Source organism: Rhinoderma darwinii, unplaced genomic scaffold, assembly GCF_050947455.1.
Source record: "Rhinoderma darwinii isolate aRhiDar2 unplaced genomic scaffold, aRhiDar2.hap1 Scaffold_986, whole genome shotgun sequence".
NCBI classification, from domain to species: Eukaryota; Metazoa; Chordata; class Amphibia; order Anura; family Rhinodermatidae; genus Rhinoderma; species Rhinoderma darwinii.
Window position 1 is genome coordinate 63,739 of NW_027464560.1, and position 17,942 is coordinate 81,680.

The 17,942-nt window shown below is 47.7% G+C and overlaps 12 non-coding genes across 12 annotated transcripts; all 12 read right to left on the reverse strand.

The window, feature by feature from the left end:
* Window positions 1–767: 767 nt before the first annotated feature.
* On the reverse strand, window positions 768–958 carry LOC142734856 (U2 spliceosomal RNA). Its single transcript, XR_012880393.1, has one exon. It is a non-coding gene; the product is annotated as a U2 spliceosomal RNA (small nuclear RNA).
* A 1,272-nt stretch (window positions 959–2,230) lies between these two features.
* On the reverse strand, window positions 2,231–2,421 carry LOC142734905 (U2 spliceosomal RNA). The gene has a single exon (XR_012880437.1). It is a non-coding gene; the product is annotated as a U2 spliceosomal RNA (small nuclear RNA).
* A 1,300-nt stretch (window positions 2,422–3,721) lies between these two features.
* On the reverse strand, window positions 3,722–3,912 carry LOC142734906 (U2 spliceosomal RNA). Its single transcript, XR_012880438.1, has one exon. It is a non-coding gene; the product is annotated as a U2 spliceosomal RNA (small nuclear RNA).
* A 1,296-nt stretch (window positions 3,913–5,208) lies between these two features.
* Window positions 5,209–5,399, reverse strand: LOC142734907 (U2 spliceosomal RNA). Its single transcript, XR_012880439.1, has one exon. It is a non-coding gene; the product is annotated as a U2 spliceosomal RNA (small nuclear RNA).
* A 1,300-nt stretch (window positions 5,400–6,699) lies between these two features.
* On the reverse strand, window positions 6,700–6,890 carry LOC142734909 (U2 spliceosomal RNA). The gene has a single exon (XR_012880440.1). It is a non-coding gene; the product is annotated as a U2 spliceosomal RNA (small nuclear RNA).
* Window positions 6,891–8,194: 1,304 nt separating this feature from the next.
* Window positions 8,195–8,385, reverse strand: LOC142734910 (U2 spliceosomal RNA). Its single transcript, XR_012880441.1, has one exon. It is a non-coding gene; the product is annotated as a U2 spliceosomal RNA (small nuclear RNA).
* Window positions 8,386–9,677: 1,292 nt separating this feature from the next.
* Window positions 9,678–9,868, reverse strand: LOC142734857 (U2 spliceosomal RNA). The gene has a single exon (XR_012880394.1). It is a non-coding gene; the product is annotated as a U2 spliceosomal RNA (small nuclear RNA).
* Window positions 9,869–11,152: 1,284 nt separating this feature from the next.
* LOC142734911 (U2 spliceosomal RNA) lies at window positions 11,153–11,343 on the reverse strand. Its single transcript, XR_012880442.1, has one exon. It is a non-coding gene; the product is annotated as a U2 spliceosomal RNA (small nuclear RNA).
* Window positions 11,344–12,651: 1,308 nt separating this feature from the next.
* On the reverse strand, window positions 12,652–12,842 carry LOC142734913 (U2 spliceosomal RNA). The gene has a single exon (XR_012880444.1). It is a non-coding gene; the product is annotated as a U2 spliceosomal RNA (small nuclear RNA).
* Window positions 12,843–14,122: 1,280 nt separating this feature from the next.
* On the reverse strand, window positions 14,123–14,313 carry LOC142734914 (U2 spliceosomal RNA). Its single transcript, XR_012880445.1, has one exon. It is a non-coding gene; the product is annotated as a U2 spliceosomal RNA (small nuclear RNA).
* Window positions 14,314–15,621: 1,308 nt separating this feature from the next.
* Window positions 15,622–15,812, reverse strand: LOC142734915 (U2 spliceosomal RNA). Its single transcript, XR_012880446.1, has one exon. It is a non-coding gene; the product is annotated as a U2 spliceosomal RNA (small nuclear RNA).
* A 1,284-nt stretch (window positions 15,813–17,096) lies between these two features.
* On the reverse strand, window positions 17,097–17,287 carry LOC142734916 (U2 spliceosomal RNA). Its single transcript, XR_012880447.1, has one exon. It is a non-coding gene; the product is annotated as a U2 spliceosomal RNA (small nuclear RNA).
* Window positions 17,288–17,942: the final 655 nt, after the last annotated feature.

Sequence of the window (17,942 nt, forward strand, 5' to 3'; positions counted from 1 at the left end):
GCAACACTGCAACAGCCGGCCGCCAGGCTGTCTTTTTTTTGCACAGCTAGTTGCCTCCAGGAGGCCACAAGAGGGAGACAAGGGACTGCAAAATGGAAAATAGGCATCCACCAACTTTACAGACAACTTCTCCTTGCTCCTACAACCTCCATCCTTGCACAGTTTGTTATTCTTCTAGGTAACATAGTAACAAATCCAAATTGCTGCTCTCTTTGTAGGCAAGCAAGGCTTTGTTGCAACTGCAATTCTTACTTCTTCTTGAAATGTAGGGACGACAGTACATTCCATCACATCCATCTAGTGTACACAGGTAGGTCCATTGTGGCGGGCAGGCGAGCGGGCGGGCTGCTTTATTGGCTGTTTGCTGTTCCCCTACTCCACTCCACTATTTGACTGTTGTGCTGCATCAATCAATCAATCAATCAATCAATCAATCAATCAATCAATCAATCAATCAATCAATCAATCAGTGGCTGGCTCAGGTGCAGCTCTTTAACTTACCTAAAAGGGAGGGCGGAGAGAAGACAAGGAAGGTGAATGAGGTGTTCCAATGTGAAATGCCGGAAACACAGAAACACAGACGACACACAACAAGAGGTGGCAATCTATTCATTAATTGCATTTAATCAATGAGCTCATTATCACTCATGCATTGTCCAACAGGTGTTGAAATAATGGGATTAAAAGGGGAGATCCCTTCAGAAAGACAGAAACAATAGCAAAGACAAAAAACACTTTTGGAATCTGCTTTTAGTCAACACATAAGGAAAGGGTGCACCGGTCCTGGAAATACTGCAATACCAGGTCAATGCGTGGAGTGGACAGAGCAAGCTCTATTTCCATCTCCCTGTTCTAAAAATCCATTTAATATATGGTCCCCAGATAGGGGACTTATCAGATATTAAACTGATAAGAACAGATACTACACTTGATCTTAGCCAAAAGGCCGAGAAGCGATAACCCGAACGGGCCGCGCGTTGCCCGAGCCTGCCCGATACTGCTGTTCAGCCCTTGCAGCGATTCAGCCTACTTCTAGGCAATTCCATGGGGCCCTGCAGGCTCACACACTCACAGCTACACGGGAGGTGAATAAAGGCCGGAGAGGAAGCCAGACAGGATTTGCTTCTTTTGCTTGCACCACAATGCAGTGCTGAAAGAGGAGGAATCTACATAAAAACGCCTTCCTGGCAACGCCCAAATGCCCTGCTGCCATGCAGATAAACACTGGCAGCGGCAGCAAGTGCATGCCCACAGCCACCCCTTGTTCCTTCACACCTTGTATCAGCTGTAATCCAGTCCAGTCCAGTGCTGCCTGCTGAGCAGCACTGACCAACACTGCCTGGGCCCAGGCTTTTATCTCTGAGGCCCCATTATGATGTCAGAAAGCTGGCTCTGGAATCCTGAGGGCTCCACTATGACACGTGCAAAGTTCCGTCTGAACTTTATATAAGACGGTGAGGCTCAGTCAGTCACTCAGTGTTGCCTGAGAGGGCAACACTGCAACAGCCGGCCGCCAGGCTGTCTTTTTTTTGCACAGCTAGTTGCCTCCAGGAGGCCACAAGAGGGAGACAAGGGACTGCAAAATGGAAAATAGGCATCCACCAACTTTACAGACAACTTCTCCTTGCTCCTACAACCTCCATCCTTGCACAGTTTGTTATTCTTCTAGGTAACATAGTAACAAATCCAAATTGCTGCTCTCTTTGTAGGCAAGCAAGGCTTTGTTGCAACTGCAATTCTTACTTCTTCTTGAAATGTAGGGACGACAGTACATTCCATCACATCCATCTAGTGTACACAGGTAGGTCCATTGTGGCGGGCAGGCGAGCGGGCGGGCTGCTTTATTGGCTGTTTGCTGTTCCCCTACTCCACTCCACTATTTGACTGTTGTGCTGCATCAATCAATCAATCAATCAATCAATCAATCAATCAGTGGCTGGCTCAGGTGCAGCTCTTTAACTTACCTAAAAGGGAGGGCGGAGAGAAGACAAGGAAGGTGAATGAGGTGTTCCAATGTGAAATGCCGGAAACACAGAAACACAGACGACACACAACAAGAGGTGGCAATCTATTCATTAATTGCATTTAATCAATGAGCTCATTATCACTCATGCATTGTCCAACAGGTGTTGAAATAATGGGATTAAAAGGGGAGATCCCTTCAGAAAGACAGAAACAATAGCAAAGACAAAAAACACTTTTGGAATCTGCTTTTAGTCAACACATAAGGAAAGGGTGCACCGGTCCTGGAAATACTGCAATACCAGGTCAATGCGTGGAGTGGACAGAGCAAGCTCTATTTCCATCTCCCTGTTCTAAAAATCCATTTAATATATGGTCCCCAGATAGGGGACGTATCAGATATTAAACTGATAAGAACAGATACTACACTTGATCTTAGCCAAAAGGCCGAGAAGCGATAACCCGAACGGGCCGCGCGTTGCCCGAGCCTGCCCGATACTGCTGTTCAGCCCTTGCAGCGATTCAGCCTACTTCTAGGCAATTCCATGGGGCCCTGCAGGCTCACACACTCACAGCTACACGGGAGGTGAATAAAGGCCGGAGAGGAAGCCAGACAGGATTTGCTTCTTTTGCTTGCACCACAATGCAGTGCTGAAAGAGGAGGAATCTACATAAAAACGCCTTCCTGGCAACGCCCAAATGCCCTGCTGCCATGCAGATAAACACTGGCAGCGGCAGCAAGTGCATGCCCACAGCCACCCCTTGTTCCTTCACACCTTGTATCAGCTGTAATCCAGTCCAGTCCAGTGCTGCCTGCTGAGCAGCACTGACCAACACTGCCTGGGCCCAGGCTTTTATCTCTGAGGCCCCATTATGATGTCAGAAAGCTGGCTCTGGAATCCTGAGGGCTCCACTATGACACGTGCAAAGTTCCGTCTGAACTTTATATAAGACGGTGAGGCTCAGTCAGTCACTCAGTGTTGCCTGAGAGGGCAACACTGCAACAGCCGGCCGCCAGGCTGTCTTTTTTTTGCACAGCTAGTTGCCTCCAGGAGGCCACAAGAGGGAGACAAGGGACTGCAAAATGGAAAATAGGCATCCACCAACTTTACAGACAACTTCTCCTTGCTCCTACAACCTCCATCCTTGCACAGTTTGTTATTCTTCTAGGTAACATAGTAACAAATCCAAATTGCTGCTCTCTTTGTAGGCAAGCAAGGCTTTGTTGCAACTGCAATTCTTACTTCTTCTTGAAATGTAGGGACGACAGTACATTCCATCACATCCATCTAGTGTACACAGGTAGGTCCATTGTGGCGGGCAGGCGAGCGGGCGGGCTGCTTTATTGGCTGTTTGCTGTTCCCCTACTCCACTCCACTATTTGACTGTTGTGCTGCATCAATCAATCAATCAATCAATCAATCAATCAATCAATCAATCAATCAATCAATCAATCAATCAGTGGCTGGCTCAGGTGCAGCTCTTTAACTTACCTAAAAGGGAGGGCGGAGAGAAGACAAGGAAGGTGAATGAGGTGTTCCAATGTGAAATGCCGGAAACACAGAAACACAGACGACACACAACAAGAGGTGGCAATCTATTCATTAATTGCATTTAATCAATGAGCTCATTATCACTCATGCATTGTCCAACAGGTGTTGAAATAATGGGATTAAAAGGGGAGATCCCTTCAGAAAGACAGAAACAATAGCAAAGACAAAAAACACTTTTGGAATCTGCTTTTAGTCAACACATAAGGAAAGGGTGCACCGGTCCTGGAAATACTGCAATACCAGGTCAATGCGTGGAGTGGACAGAGCAAGCTCTATTTCCATCTCCCTGTTCTAAAAATCCATTTAATATATGGTCCCCAGATAGGGGACGTATCAGATATTAAACTGATAAGAACAGATACTACACTTGATCTTAGCCAAAAGGCCGAGAAGCGATAACCCGAACGGGCCGCGCGTTGCCCGAGCCTGCCCGATACTGCTGTTCAGCCCTTGCAGCGATTCAGCCTACTTCTAGGCAATTCCATGGGGCCCTGCAGGCTCACACACTCACAGCTACACGGGAGGTGAATAAAGGCCGGAGAGGAAGCCAGACAGGATTTGCTTCTTTTGCTTGCACCACAATGCAGTGCTGAAAGAGGAGGAATCTACATAAAAACGCCTTCCTGGCAACGCCCAAATGCCCTGCTGCCATGCAGATAAACACTGGCAGCGGCAGCAAGTGCATGCCCACAGCCACCCCTTGTTCCTTCACACCTTGTATCAGCTGTAATCCAGTCCAGTCCAGTGCTGCCTGCTGAGCAGCACTGACCAACACTGCCTGGGCCCAGGCTTTTATCTCTGAGGCCCCATTATGATGTCAGAAAGCTGGCTCTGGAATCCTGAGGGCTCCACTATGACACGTGCAAAGTTCCGTCTGAACTTTATATAAGACGGTGAGGCTCAGTCAGTCACTCAGTGTTGCCTGAGAGGGCAACACTGCAACAGCCGGCCGCCAGGCTGTCTTTTTTTTGCACAGCTAGTTGCCTCCAGGAGGCCACAAGAGGGAGACAAGGGACTGCAAAATGGAAAATAGGCATCCACCAACTTTACAGACAACTTCTCCTTGCTCCTACAACCTCCATCCTTGCACAGTTTGTTATTCTTCTAGGTAACATAGTAACAAATCCAAATTGCTGCTCTCTTTGTAGGCAAGCAAGGCTTTGTTGCAACTGCAATTCTTACTTCTTCTTGAAATGTAGGGACGACAGTACATTCCATCACATCCATCTAGTGTACACAGGTAGGTCCATTGTGGCGGGCAGGCGAGCGGGCGGGCTGCTTTATTGGCTGTTTGCTGTTCCCCTACTCCACTCCACTATTTGACTGTTGTGCTGCATCAATCAATCAATCAATCAATCAATCAATCAATCAATCAATCAATCAATCAATCAATCAGTGGCTGGCTCAGGTGCAGCTCTTTAACTTACCTAAAAGGGAGGGCGGAGAGAAGACAAGGAAGGTGAATGAGGTGTTCCAATGTGAAATGCCGGAAACACAGAAACACAGACGACACACAACAAGAGGTGGCAATCTATTCATTAATTGCATTTAATCAATGAGCTCATTATCACTCATGCATTGTCCAACAGGTGTTGAAATAATGGGATTAAAAGGGGAGATCCCTTCAGAAAGACAGAAACAATAGCAAAGACAAAAAACACTTTTGGAATCTGCTTTTAGTCAACACATAAGGAAAGGGTGCACCGGTCCTGGAAATACTGCAATACCAGGTCAATGCGTGGAGTGGACAGAGCAAGCTCTATTTCCATCTCCCTGTTCTAAAAATCCATTTAATATATGGTCCCCAGATAGGGGACGTATCAGATATTAAACTGATAAGAACAGATACTACACTTGATCTTAGCCAAAAGGCCGAGAAGCGATAACCCGAACGGGCCGCGCGTTGCCCGAGCCTGCCCGATACTGCTGTTCAGCCCTTGCAGCGATTCAGCCTACTTCTAGGCAATTCCATGGGGCCCTGCAGGCTCACACACTCACAGCTACACGGGAGGTGAATAAAGGCCGGAGAGGAAGCCAGACAGGATTTGCTTCTTTTGCTTGCACCGCAATGCAGTGCTGAAAGAGGAGGAATCTACATAAAAACGCCTTCCTGGCAACGCCCAAATGCCCTGCTGCCATGCAGATAAACACTGGCAGCGGCAGCAAGTGCATGCCCACAGCCACCCCTTGTTCCTTCACACCTTGTATCAGCTGTAATCCAGTCCAGTCCAGTGCTGCCTGCTGAGCAGCACTGACCAACACTGCCTGGGCCCAGGCTTTTATCTCTGAGGCCCCATTATGATGTCAGAAAGCTGGCTCTGGAATCCTGAGGGCTCCACTATGACACGTGCAAAGTTCCGTCTGAACTTTATATAAGACGGTGAGGCTCAGTCAGTCACTCAGTGTTGCCTGAGAGGGCAACACTGCAACAGCCGGCCGCCAGGCTGTCTTTTTTTTGCACAGCTAGTTGCCTCCAGGAGGCCACAAGAGGGAGACAAGGGACTGCAAAATGGAAAATAGGCATCCACCAACTTTACAGACAACTTCTCCTTGCTCCTACAACCTCCATCCTTGCACAGTTTGTTATTCTTCTAGGTAACATAGTAACAAATCCAAATTGCTGCTCTCTTTGTAGGCAAGCAAGGCTTTGTTGCAACTGCAATTCTTACTTCTTCTTGAAATGTAGGGACGACAGTACATTCCATCACATCCATCTAGTGTACACAGGTAGGTCCATTGTGGCGGGCAGGCGAGCGGGCGGGCTGCTTTATTGGCTGTTTGCTGTTCCCCTACTCCACTCCACTATTTGACTGTTGTGCTGCATCAATCAATCAATCAATCAATCAATCAATCAATCAATCAATCAATCAATCAATCAATCAATCAGTGGCTGGCTCAGGTGCAGCTCTTTAACTTACCTAAAAGGGAGGGCGGAGAGAAGACAAGGAAGGTGAATGAGGTGTTCCAATGTGAAATGCCGGAAACACAGAAACACAGACGACACACAACAAGAGGTGGCAATCTATTCATTAATTGCATTTAATCAATGAGCTCATTATCACTCATGCATTGTCCAACAGGTGTTGAAATAATGGGATTAAAAGGGGAGATCCCTTCAGAAAGACAGAAACAATAGCAAAGACAAAAAACACTTTTGGAATCTGCTTTTAGTCAACACATAAGGAAAGGGTGCACCGGTCCTGGAAATACTGCAATACCAGGTCAATGCGTGGAGTGGACAGAGCAAGCTCTATTTCCATCTCCCTGTTCTAAAAATCCATTTAATATATGGTCCCCAGATAGGGGACGTATCAGATATTAAACTGATAAGAACAGATACTACACTTGATCTTAGCCAAAAGGCCGAGAAGCGATAACCCGAACGGGCCGCGCGTTGCCCGAGCCTTCCCGATACTGCTGTTCAGCCCTTGCAGCGATTCAGCCTACTTCTAGGCAATTCCATGGGGCCCTGCAGGCTCACACACTCACAGCTACACGGGAGGTGAATAAAGGCCGGAGAGGAAGCCAGACAGGATTTGCTTCTTTTGCTTGCACCACAATGCAGTGCTGAAAGAGGAGGAATCTACATAAAAACGCCTTCCTGGCAACGCCCAAATGCCCTGCTGCCATGCAGATAAACACTGGCAGCGGCAGCAAGTGCATGCCCACAGCCACCCCTTGTTCCTTCACACCTTGTATCAGCTGTAATCCAGTCCAGTCCAGTGCTGCCTGCTGAGCAGCACTGACCAACACTGCCTGGGCCCAGGCTTTTATCTCTGAGGCCCCATTATGATGTCAGAAAGCTGGCTCTGGAATCCTGAGGGCTCCACTATGACACGTGCAAAGTTCCGTCTGAACTTTATATAAGACGGTGAGGCTCAGTCAGTCACTCAGTGTTGCCTGAGAGGGCAACACTGCAACAGCCGGCCGCCAGGCTGTCTTTTTTTTGCACAGCTAGTTGCCTCCAGGAGGCCACAAGAGGGAGACAAGGGACTGCAAAATGGAAAATAGGCATCCACCAACTTTACAGACAACTTCTCCTTGCTCCTACAACCTCCATCCTTGCACAGTTTGTTATTCTTCTAGGTAACATAGTAACAAATCCAAATTGCTGCTCTCTTTGTAGGCAAGCAAGGCTTTGTTGCAACTGCAATTCTTACTTCTTCTTGAAATGTAGGGACGACAGTACATTCCATCACATCCATCTAGTGTACACAGGTAGGTCCATTGTGGCGGGCAGGCGAGCGGGCGGGCTGCTTTATTGGCTGTTTGCTGTTCCCCTACTCCACTCCACTATTTGACTGTTGTGCTGCATCAATCAATCAATCAATCAATCAATCAATCAATCAATCAATCAATCAATCAATCAATCAATCAATCAGTGGCTGGCTCAGGTGCAGCTCTTTAACTTACCTAAAAGGGAGGGCGGAGAGAAGACAAGGAAGGTGAATGAGGTGTTCCAATGTGAAATGCCGGAAACACAGAAACACAGACGACACACAACAAGAGGTGGCAATCTATTCATTAATTGCATTTAATCAATGAGCTCATTATCACTCATGCATTGTCCAACAGGTGTTGAAATAATGGGATTAAAAGGGGAGATCCCTTCAGAAAGACAGAAACAATAGCAAAGACAAAAAACACTTTTGGAATCTGCTTTTAGTCAACACATAAGGAAAGGGTGCACCGGTCCTGGAAATACTGCAATACCAGGTCAATGCGTGGAGTGGACAGAGCAAGCTCTATTTCCATCTCCCTGTTCTAAAAATCCATTTAATATATGGTCCCCAGATAGGGGACGTATCAGATATTAAACTGATAAGAACAGATACTACACTTGATCTTAGCCAAAAGGCCGAGAAGCGATAACCCGAACGGGCCGCGCGTTGCCCGAGCCTGCCCGATACTGCTGTTCAGCCCTTGCAGCGATTCAGCCTACTTCTAGGCAATTCCATGGGGCCCTGCAGGCTCACACACTCACAGCTACACGGGAGGTGAATAAAGGCCGGAGAGGAAGCCAGACAGGATTTGCTTCTTTTGCTTGCACCACAATGCAGTGCTGAAAGAGGAGGAATCTACATAAAAACGCCTTCCTGGCAACGCCCAAATGCCCTGCTGCCATGCAGATAAACACTGGCAGCGGCAGCAAGTGCATGCCCACAGCCACCCCTTGTTCCTTCACACCTTGTATCAGCTGTAATCCAGTCCAGTCCAGTGCTGCCTGCTGAGCAGCACTGACCAACACTGCCTGGGCCCAGGCTTTTATCTCTGAGGCCCCATTATGATGTCAGAAAGCTGGCTCTGGAATCCTGAGGGCTCCACTATGACACGTGCAAAGTTCCGTCTGAACTTTATATAAGACGGTGAGGCTCAGTCAGTCACTCAGTGTTGCCTGAGAGGGCAACACTGCAACAGCCGGCCGCCAGGCTGTCTTTTTTTTGCACAGCTAGTTGCCTCCAGGAGGCCACAAGAGGGAGACAAGGGACTGCAAAATGGAAAATAGGCATCCACCAACTTTACAGACAACTTCTCCTTGCTCCTACAACCTCCATCCTTGCACAGTTTGTTATTCTTCTAGGTAACATAGTAACAAATCCAAATTGCTGCTCTCTTTGTAGGCAAGCAAGGCTTTGTTGCAACTGCACTTCTTACTTCTTCTTGAAATGTAGGGACGACAGTACATTCCATCACATCCATCTAGTGTACACAGGTAGGTCCATTGTGGCGGGCAGGCGAGCGGGCGGGCTGCTTTATTGGCTGTTTGCTGTTCCCCTACTCCACTCCACTATTTGACTGTTGTGCTGCATCAATCAATCAATCAATCAATCAATCAATCAATCAATCAATCAATCAATCAATCAGTGGCTGGCTCAGGTGCAGCTCTTTAACTTACCTAAAAGGGAGGGCGGAGAGAAGACAAGGAAGGTGAATGAGGTGTTCCAATGTGAAATGCCGGAAACACAGAAACACAGACGACACACAACAAGAGGTGGCAATCTATTCATTAATTGCATTTAATCAATGAGCTCATTATCACTCATGCATTGTCCAACAGGTGTTGAAATAATGGGATTAAAAGGGGAGATCCCTTCAGAAAGACAGAAACAATAGCAAAGACAAAAAACACTTTTGGAATCTGCTTTTAGTCAACACATAAGGAAAGGGTGCACCGGTCCTGGAAATACTGCAATACCAGGTCAATGCGTGGAGTGGACAGAGCAAGCTCTATTTCCATCTCCCTGTTCTAAAAATCCATTTAATATATGGTCCCCAGATAGGGGACTTATCAGATATTAAACTGATAAGAACAGATACTACACTTGATCTTAGCCAAAAGGCCGAGAAGCGATAACCCGAACGGGCCGCGCGTTGCCCGAGCCTGCCCGATACTGCTGTTCAGCCCTTGCAGCGATTCAGCCTACTTCTAGGCAATTCCATGGGGCCCTGCAGGCTCACACACTCACAGCTACACGGGAGGTGAATAAAGGCCGGAGAGGAAGCCAGACAGGATTTGCTTCTTTTGCTTGCACCACAATGCAGTGCTGAAAGAGGAGGAATCTACATAAAAACGCCTTCCTGGCAACGCCCAAATGCCCTGCTGCCATGCAGATAAACACTGGCAGCGGCAGCAAGTGCATGCCCACAGCCACCCCTTGTTCCTTCACACCTTGTATCAGCTGTAATCCAGTCCAGTCCAGTGCTGCCTGCTGAGCAGCACTGACCAACACTGCCTGGGCCCAGGCTTTTATCTCTGAGGCCCCATTATGATGTCAGAAAGCTGGCTCTGGAATCCTGAGGGCTCCACTATGACACGTGCAAAGTTCCGTCTGAACTTTATATAAGACGGTGAGGCTCAGTCAGTCACTCAGTGTTGCCTGAGAGGGCAACACTGCAACAGCCGGCCGCCAGGCTGTCTTTTTTTTGCACAGCTAGTTGCCTCCAGGAGGCCACAAGAGGGAGACAAGGGACTGCAAAATGGAAAATAGGCATCCACCAACTTTACAGACAACTTCTCCTTGCTCCTACAACCTCCATCCTTGCACAGTTTGTTATTCTTCTAGGTAACATAGTAACAAATCCAAATTGCTGCTCTCTTTGTAGGCAAGCAAGGCTTTGTTGCAACTGCAATTCTTACTTCTTCTTGAAATGTAGGGACGACAGTACATTCCATCACATCCATCTAGTGTACACAGGTAGGTCCATTGTGGCGGGCAGGCGAGCGGGCGGGCTGCTTTATTGGCTGTTTGCTGTTCCCCTACTCCACTCCACTATTTGACTGTTGTGCTGCATCAATCAATCAATCAATCAATCAATCAATCAATCAATCAATCAATCAGTGGCTGGCTCAGGTGCAGCTCTTTAACTTACCTAAAAGGGAGGGCGGAGAGAAGACAAGGAAGGTGAATGAGGTGTTCCAATGTGAAATGCCGGAAACACAGAAACACAGACGACACACAACAAGAGGTGGCAATCTATTCATTAATTGCATTTAATCAATGAGCTCATTATCACTCATGCATTGTCCAACAGGTGTTGAAATAATGGGATTAAAAGGGGAGATCCCTTCAGAAAGACAGAAACAATAGCAAAGACAAAAAACACTTTTGGAATCTGCTTTTAGTCAACACATAAGGAAAGGGTGCACCGGTCCTGGAAATACTGCAATACCAGGTCAATGCGTGGAGTGGACAGAGCAAGCTCTATTTCCATCTCCCTGTTCTAAAAATCCATTTAATATATGGTCCCCAGATAGGGGACGTATCAGATATTAAACTGATAAGAACAGATACTACACTTGATCTTAGCCAAAAGGCCGAGAAGCGATAACCCGAACGGGCCGCGCGTTGCCCGAGCCTGCCCGATACTGCTGTTCAGCCCTTGCAGCGATTCAGCCTACTTCTAGGCAATTCCATGGGGCCCTGCAGGCTCACACACTCACAGCTACACGGGAGGTGAATAAAGGCCGGAGAGGAAGCCAGACAGGATTTGCTTCTTTTGCTTGCACCACAATGCAGTGCTGAAAGAGGAGGAATCTACATAAAAACGCCTTCCTGGCAACGCCCAAATGCCCTGCTGCCATGCAGATAAACACTGGCAGCGGCAGCAAGTGCATGCCCACAGCCACCCCTTGTTCCTTCACACCTTGTATCAGCTGTAATCCAGTCCAGTCCAGTGCTGCCTGCTGAGCAGCACTGACCAACACTGCCTGGGCCCAGGCTTTTATCTCTGAGGCCCCATTATGATGTCAGAAAGCTGGCTCTGGAATCCTGAGGGCTCCACTATGACACGTGCAAAGTTCCGTCTGAACTTTATATAAGACGGTGAGGCTCAGTCAGTCACTCAGTGTTGCCTGAGAGGGCAACACTGCAACAGCCGGCCGCCAGGCTGTCTTTTTTTTGCACAGCTAGTTGCCTCCAGGAGGCCACAAGAGGGAGACAAGGGACTGCAAAATGGAAAATAGGCATCCACCAACTTTACAGACAACTTCTCCTTGCTCCTACAACCTCCATCCTTGCACAGTTTGTTATTCTTCTAGGTAACATAGTAACAAATCCAAATTGCTGCTCTCTTTGTAGGCAAGCAAGGCTTTGTTGCAACTGCAATTCTTACTTCTTCTTGAAATGTAGGGACGACAGTACATTCCATCACATCCATCTAGTGTACACAGGTAGGTCCATTGTGGCGGGCAGGCGAGCGGGCGGGCTGCTTTATTGGCTGTTTGCTGTTCCCCTACTCCACTCCACTATTTGACTGTTGTGCTGCATCAATCAATCAATCAATCAATCAATCAATCAATCAATCAATCAATCAATCAATCAATCAATCAATCAATCAGTGGCTGGCTCAGGTGCAGCTCTTTAACTTACCTAAAAGGGAGGGCGGAGAGAAGACAAGGAAGGTGAATGAGGTGTTCCAATGTGAAATGCCGGAAACACAGAAACACAGACGACACACAACAAGAGGTGGCAATCTATTCATTAATTGCATTTAATCAATGAGCTCATTATCACTCATGCATTGTCCAACAGGTGTTGAAATAATGGGATTAAAAGGGGAGATCCCTTCAGAAAGACAGAAACAATAGCAAAGACAAAAAACACTTTTGGAATCTGCTTTTAGTCAACACATAAGGAAAGGGTGCACCGGTCCTGGAAATACTGCAATACCAGGTCAATGCGTGGAGTGGACAGAGCAAGCTCTATTTCCATCTCCCTGTTCTAAAAATCCATTTAATATATGGTCCCCAGATAGGGGACGTATCAGATATTAAACTGATAAGAACAGATACTACACTTGATCTTAGCCAAAAGGCCGAGAAGCGATAACCCGAACGGGCCGCGCGTTGCCCGAGCCTGCCCGATACTGCTGTTCAGCCCTTGCAGCGATTCAGCCTACTTGTAGGCAATTCCATGGGGCCCTGCAGGCTCACACACTCACAGCTACACGGGAGGTGAATAAAGGCCGGAGAGGAAGCCAGACAGGATTTGCTTCTTTTGCTTGCACCACAATGCAGTGCTGAAAGAGGAGGAATCTACATAAAAACGCCTTCCTGGCAACGCCCAAATGCCCTGCTGCCATGCAGATAAACACTGGCAGCGGCAGCAAGTGCATGCCCACAGCCACCCCTTGTTCCTTCACACCTTGTATCAGCTGTAATCCAGTCCAGTCCAGTGCTGCCTGCTGAGCAGCACTGACCAACACTGCCTGGGCCCAGGCTTTTATCTCTGAGGCCCCATTATGATGTCAGAAAGCTGGCTCTGGAATCCTGAGGGCTCCACTATGACACGTGCAAAGTTCCGTCTGAACTTTATATAAGACGGTGAGGCTCAGTCAGTCACTCAGTGTTGCCTGAGAGGGCAACACTGCAACAGCCGGCCGCCAGGCTGTCTTTTTTTTGCACAGCTAGTTGCCTCCAGGAGGCCACAAGAGGGAGACAAGGGACTGCAAAATGGAAAATAGGCATCCACCAACTTTACAGACAACTTCTCCTTGCTCCTACAACCTCCATCCTTGCACAGTTTGTTATTCTTCTAGGTAACATAGTAACAAATCCAAATTGCTGCTCTCTTTGTAGGCAAGCAAGGCTTTGTTGCAACTGCAATTCTTACTTCTTCTTGAAATGTAGGGACGACAGTACATTCCATCACATCCATCTAGTGTACACAGGTAGGTCCATTGTGGCGGGCAGGCGAGCGGGCGGGCTGCTTTATTGGCTGTTTGCTGTTCCCCTACTCCACTCCACTATTTGACTGTTGTGCTGCATCAATCAATCAATCAATCAATCAATCAATCAATCAATCAATCAGTGGCTGGCTCAGGTGCAGCTCTTTAACTTACCTAAAAGGGAGGGCGGAGAGAAGACAAGGAAGGTGAATGAGGTGTTCCAATGTGAAATGCCGGAAACACAGAAACACAGACGACACACAACAAGAGGTGGCAATCTATTCATTAATTGCATTTAATCAATGAGCTCATTATCACTCATGCATTGTCCAACAGGTGTTGAAATAATGGGATTAAAAGGGGAGATCCCTTCAGAAAGACAGAAACAATAGCAAAGACAAAAAACACTTTTGGAATCTGCTTTTAGTCAACACATAAGGAAAGGGTGCACCGGTCCTGGAAATACTGCAATACCAGGTCAATGCGTGGAGTGGACAGAGCAAGCTCTATTTCCATCTCCCTGTTCTAAAAATCCATTTAATATATGGTCCCCAGATAGGGGACGTATCAGATATTAAACTGATAAGAACAGATACTACACTTGATCTTAGCCAAAAGGCCGAGAAGCGATAACCCGAACGGGCCGCGCATTGCCCGAGCCTGCCCGATACTGCTGTTCAGCCCTTGCAGCGATTCAGCCTACTTCTAGGCAATTCCATGGGGCCCTGCAGGCTCACACACTCACAGCTACACGGGAGGTGAATAAAGGCCGGAGAGGAAGCCAGACAGGATTTGCTTCTTTTGCTTGCACCACAATGCAGTGCTGAAAGAGGAGGAATCTACATAAAAACGCCTTCCTGGCAACGCCCAAATGCCCTGCTGCCATGCAGATAAACACTGGCAGCGGCAGCAAGTGCATGCCCACAGCCACCCCTTGTTCCTTCACACCTTGTATCAGCTGTAATCCAGTCCAGTCCAGTGCTGCCTGCTGAGCAGCACTGACCAACACTGCCTGGGCCCAGGCTTTTATCTCTGAGGCCCCATTATGATGTCAGAAAGCTGGCTCTGGAATCCTGAGGGCTCCACTATGACACGTGCAAAGTTCCGTCTGAACTTTATATAAGACGGTGAGGCTCAGTCAGTCACTCAGTGTTGCCTGAGAGGGCAACACTGCAACAGCCGGCCGCCAGGCTGTCTTTTTTTTGCACAGCTAGTTGCCTCCAGGAGGCCACAAGAGGGAGACAAGGGACTGCAAAATGGAAAATAGGCATCCACCAACTTTACAGACAACTTCTCCTTGCTCCTACAACCTCCATCCTTGCACAGTTTGTTATTCTTCTAGGTAACATAGTAACAAATCCAAATTGCTGCTCTCTTTGTAGGCAAGCAAGGCTTTGTTGCAACTGCAATTCTTACTTCTTCTTGAAATGTAGGGACGACAGTACATTCCATCACATCCATCTAGTGTACACAGGTAGGTCCATTGTGGCGGGCAGGCGAGCGGGCGGGCTGCTTTATTGGCTGTTTGCTGTTCCCCTACTCCACTCCACTATTTGACTGTTGTGCTGCATCAATCAATCAATCAATCAATCAATCAATCAATCAATCAATCAATCAATCAATCAATCAATCAATCAATCAGTGGCTGGCTCAGGTGCAGCTCTTTAACTTACCTAAAAGGGAGGGCGGAGAGAAGACAAGGAAGGTGAATGAGGTGTTCCAATGTGAAATGCCGGAAACACAGAAACACAGACGACACACAACAAGAGGTGGCAATCTATTCATTAATTGCATTTAATCAATGAGCTCATTATCACTCATGCATTGTCCAACAGGTGTTGAAATAATGGGATTAAAAGGGGAGATCCCTTCAGAAAGACAGAAACAATAGCAAAGACAAAAAACACTTTTGGAATCTGCTTTTAGTCAACACATAAGGAAAGGGTGCACCGGTCCTGGAAATACTGCAATACCAGGTCAATGCGTGGAGTGGACAGAGCAAGCTCTATTTCCATCTCCCTGTTCTAAAAATCCATTTAATATATGGTCCCCAGATAGGGGACGTATCAGATATTAAACTGATAAGAACAGATACTACACTTGATCTTAGCCAAAAGGCCGAGAAGCGATAACCCGAACGGGCCGCGCGTTGCCCGAGCCTGCCCGATACTGCTGTTCAGCCCTTGCAGCGATTCAGCCTACTTCTAGGCAATTCCATGGGGCCCTGCAGGCTCACACACTCACAGCTACACGGGAGGTGAATAAAGGCCGGAGAGGAAGCCAGACAGGATTTGCTTCTTTTGCTTGCACCACAATGCAGTGCTGAAAGAGGAGGAATCTACATAAAAACGCCTTCCTGGCAACGCCCAAATGCCCTGCTGCCATGCAGATAAACACTGGCAGCGGCAGCAAGTGCATGCCCACAGCCACCCCTTGTTCCTTCACACCTTGTATCAGCTGTAATCCAGTCCAGTCCAGTGCTGCCTGCTGAGCAGCACTGACCAACACTGCCTGGGCCCAGGCTTTTATCTCTGAGGCCCCATTATGATGTCAGAAAGCTGGCTCTGGAATCCTGAGGGCTCCACTATGACACGTGCAAAGTTCCGTCTGAACTTTATATAAGACGGTGAGGCTCAGTCAGTCACTCAGTGTTGCCTGAGAGGGCAACACTGCAACAGCCGGCCGCCAGGCTGTCTTTTTTTTGCACAGCTAGTTGCCTCCAGGAGGCCACAAGAGGGAGACAAGGGACTGCAAAATGGAAAATAGGCATCCACCAACTTTACAGACAACTTCTCCTTGCTCCTACAACCTCCATCCTTGCACAGTTTGTTATTCTTCTAGGTAACATAGTAACAAATCCAAATTGCTGCTCTCTTTGTAGGCAAGCAAGGCTTTGTTGCAACTGCAATTCTTACTTCTTCTTGAAATGTAGGGACGACAGTACATTCCATCACATCCATCTAGTGTACACAGGTAGGTCCATTGTGGCGGGCAGGCGAGCGGGCGGGCTGCTTTATTGGCTGTTTGCTGTTCCCCTACTCCACTCCACTATTTGACTGTTATGCTGCATCAATCAATCAATCAATCAATCAATCAATCAATCAATCAATCAATCAGTGGCTGGCTCAGGTGCAGCTCTTTAACTTACCTAAAAGGGAGGGCGGAGAGAAGACAAGGAAGGTGAATGAGGTGTTCCAATGTGAAATGCCGGAAACACAGAAACACAGACGACACACAACAAGAGGTGGCAATCTATTCATTAATTGCATTTAATCAATGAGCTCATTATCACTCATGCATTGTCCAACGGGTGTTGAAATAATGGGATTAAAAGGGGAGATCCCTTCAGAAAGACAGAAACAATAGCAAAGACAAAAAACACTTTTGGAATCTGCTTTTAGTCAACACATAAGGAAAGGGTGCACCGGTCCTGGAAATACTGCAATACCAGGTCAATGCGTGGAGTGGACAGAGCAAGCTCTATTTCCATCTCCCTGTTCTAAAAATCCATTTAATATATGGTCCCCAGATAGGGGACGTATCAGATATTAAACTGATAAGAACAGATACTACACTTGATCTTAGCCAAAAGGCCGAGAAGCGATAACCCGAACGGGCCGCGCGTTGCCCGAGCCTGCCCGATACTGCTGTTCAGCCCTTGCAGCGATTCAGCCTACTTCTAGGCAATTCCATGGGGCCCTGCAGGCTCACACACTCACAGCTACACGGGAGGTGAATAAAGGCCGGAGAGGAAGCCAGACAGGATTTGCTTCTTTTGCTTGCACCACAATGCAGTGCTGAAAGAGGAGGAATCTACATAAAAACGCCTTCCTGGCAACGCCCAAATGCCCTGCTGCCATGCAGATAAACACTGGCAGCGGCAGCAAGTGCATGCCCACAGCCACCCCTTGTTCCTTCACACCTTGTATCAGCTGTAATCCAGTCCAGTCCAGTGCTGCCTGCTGAGCAGCACTGACCAACACTGCCTGGGCCCAGGCTTTTATCTCTGAGGCCCCATTATGATGTCAGAAAGCTGGCTCTGGAATCCTGAGGGCTCCACTATGACACGTGCAAAGTTCCGTCTGAACTTTATATAAGACGGTGAGGCTCAGTCAGTCACTCAGTGTTGCCTGAGAGGGCAACACTGCAACAGCCGGCCGCCAGGCTGTCTTTTTTTTGCACAGCTAGTTGCCTCCAGGAGGCCACAAGAGGGAGACAAGGGACTGCAAAATGGAAAATAGGCATCCACCAACTTTACAG